This window comes from Cyprinodon variegatus, unplaced genomic scaffold (assembly GCF_000732505.1).
Source record: "Cyprinodon variegatus isolate N-32 unplaced genomic scaffold, C_variegatus-1.0 Scaffold1647, whole genome shotgun sequence".
In the NCBI taxonomy this organism is placed as follows: Eukaryota; Metazoa; Chordata; class Actinopteri; order Cyprinodontiformes; family Cyprinodontidae; genus Cyprinodon; species Cyprinodon variegatus.
The window spans coordinates 30084-33399 of NW_015152100.1; positions in this window are offsets into that span (position 1 = coordinate 30084).

Below are 3316 nucleotides of genomic sequence, written 5' to 3' on the forward strand. Positions count from 1 at the left end.
TAAAGGATCACAAGCTACTGTACTTCATAATGGTGAAGTTGAAGAAAATATTTTTTTATCATAGTTTACAAGACTAAATCTATAAAGAATGGTGGGTATATTTAATTAGCCTCATTTAATCTGCAGCCCCTAAATGAAACATTGTCCTGCCAGTTTTCCTCAGATGTCCAGTAATTCAATGGAGACCATCATAATCTCAGTATAACCATGTTCATTTTGATAGAGAACTTAAGTAAAATGTGGAGACAAAAAACACAGCAGAAGATCTGGGAAAACATGGCAGCACATTTTAAAACCTATGTAATGGTTATAGAAATGGATGGAGGCAAATGAAAAATGCTGAAAATGTCGAAAACAGCATCAATAAGAAAAATAAAAAATATCAGAAAATCACCTGACCATTATGGGGAGTCCCTCTTCAACTCAAACCTTTCAAAAAAGTCAAACAAAACCCTGGAAATCCTTTTTTTCAGTTTATCATGACAAACTCGTAATTTTAGACACATGTGAACCTGTATGGAGTAAAATTGTAGTTTTTACACTTTCTGTTCTATTTATGGAGGCTGCCGTCTTGGTATTTTTTGTTAACTCAAATAAAGCGCAATTATTAAAATCACATGAGAATATTCATAATCTCTACATACCAAGCGCATCATAAAAACCTGCAAGTTGTTTGCCATTTGTAAAAAATATTGTGCAAAAATAAATCACATTTATGCAAAGGGATGTATTTTTTTATTTTTTTATTTCCAACCTAAAGATGTGAGTGTTTCGCCGAGCTGCAGCCAAGCAACAGCTTGTCCGCACACTGCACAGCTGCATTTGATCAGCACTGGATGAATGACTGCCGCTGGCTCTCTCATAGGAAAGTGTGTTTACTCTGTCCTTGCTGCAGTTTGTTCGTTACTTCTGGTTCAGTTAATAATGGCTGCTTTGGAGTACTGCTTATAGTCTAATATTGCAAATATGGGAGCATGAGGAGGTTATTATGTAGCACGTGTCAATTATAAATGCACCAAGTTGTTATACAATTTGTTATACAGCATGTTTTCTAAGAACATGGTTGGAGTTTTTATTTTTTACTTTAAAGAGAGTAATCTGGAAGAGAATAACTGTAGATTTTACTTGATGTCTGTGTTAAAAAAGCAGAGTGATAATCTTTTACAATATTAAAGACTTAATGGTTTACTCTCCTTTCTGGTGTTGTGCCACTTTGCTTCATGCAGCTACTATAAACAGCTGTTTGTTTGTTTTTTATTTGCAGCTTTTTCCTTTTCCTGTGTGTGTTTGTTTGCTGTTATGTTTGCTAATGTGATTTTAGCTAGTATTGACTCTATATCATATCAGCTCAGGTAAGCTAAAAAAATTTTTTTTTGATTTCTATTGGTAAAAATGTAGAAAACAATGATTTACTTTTGTCCCACTCAATAATTATGTGATTATTGTTATTTCTTTGCATTAAATATGCAAAAACTGTTAAATCTGTGGTATAATGTGACAAAATTTGAAGGACTTAAAGGTAATTAAAACTTTGCAAGGATTTGGCTCTTTGATGTGAATCCACAATGCGTAGGTGTCAAGCTCAGTGGAGCTACCAAGGGGATTCATGAGATCTCCCAAAAGCCCAAAGCACAGATAATAGGATAGAGTGGGAGGCATTCAGAGAGACTGAGACTAAATTCCCTGGTAAGAACATAAACCCACAAAAAAAAAAAAATGTAATACCAGAAGAATCCTTGTTCTTCTATTTACATTCAGTTATCTAAAATTCCTCCTTTGTTTCAAATCTGTATATTAACTCATAGACCTCCAATGTAGTCAACATTTTGATTCAACATTTCTTCTTAAAAGTTACATAAAATAGCATCAGATTTTATACATGAATTAAAAAAAAAAACTGAATGTTTGTGAGTTTCGATCAGTCATAAGACAGACTGGTTTCAAAGAGGAAAAATCAAGTGCGGCATTTGTGCAGAAATTAAGTCAAGGAACTAAAGGAAGTGCATTTGGTTGCAGATTTGGGACAATTATTTGATTATTTTAATGCAGAGTCTCCTAAACGTTCTGACCCCGAGAGAGAAAAAAAGAAGAAAAAAAATACAAGAATGGACTCATTACCCAAACTCTAAGTTGGAACAGAAGTACTTAACCATTAAGAAATGTATTTGGTTTTGTCTATTTTTTTGTGATAATTTCATATCTTTAAATACATAAATATGTTTCATCATGGGCTGCTCAGTGGCACAGTGGGTAGCACTGCTGCCTTGCAGCAAGAAGGTTCCGGCTTCCTCCCACAGTCCAAAAACATGACTGTTAGGTTAATTGGCTTCTCTAAATTGTCCCTAGGTGTGAGTGTGTGCATGAATGGTTGTTTGTCCTGTGTGTCTCTGTGTTGCCCTGCCCTGCGATGGACTGGCGACCTGTCCAGGGTGTACCCTGCCTCTCGCCCGTTGACTGCTGGAGATGCGGGACTGCGTGTAAAGAGAATGGATGGATGTTTCATCATTATCATTTATTTTGTTTAGTAAAGTTCTGTAGAGGATCTCAGGACCGCATACTTTTTTTAAGCTTTAGGAATCAATGTTTTAACAATGGATGATTGTTCAGGTTAGACAGATCACATAAATAAATCACTTAATCTCATAAACAGCTGTTTATGAGAGAGGCTTTTCACTGTGTTCAAATAAGTTTAATATTAAGATAATTTACTCGAAACTAAGATAGTCAGGAAAATGGAAAATGAGATAAGTAAATTGTTCTAGATATCTTCTGTTAGGAGAGAGAAAAATGCAGTTAAGTGAAGACAAGATCAAACACGCTGGCTGTGTAGAGCATAAGGATAATTTAAACTACATGTACATAATCAAATGGGTTCATCTGTTCCTGCTGGAATCAGCGCCTGAATAGTTTATTATCTCTGAACAAGAACAAAGATCAAAAACAAACACGGAGCACACAGGGATACTTGTGCACAAACACAGCAGCTGTAAAAGACAATAACAACTGAAGAGTGCCCTGAGCACTTGGAAAACACTCACTGTAAATCTACACTGTTGTTATGTTTGACTGTGATCTGAATTATCCAAGAAGCTCAGCGTCTGGCTGCAGGCTTTGATCTATAAAAGCAGATACACAGAAAAACATGGATGGATGGATGGATGGATGGATGGATGGATGGATGGATGGATGGATGGATGGATGGATGGATGGATGGACGGATGGATGGACGGATGGATGGATGGATGGATGGATGGATGGATGGATGGTCGGATGGATGGATGGATGGATGGATGGATGGATGGACGGATGGATGGAT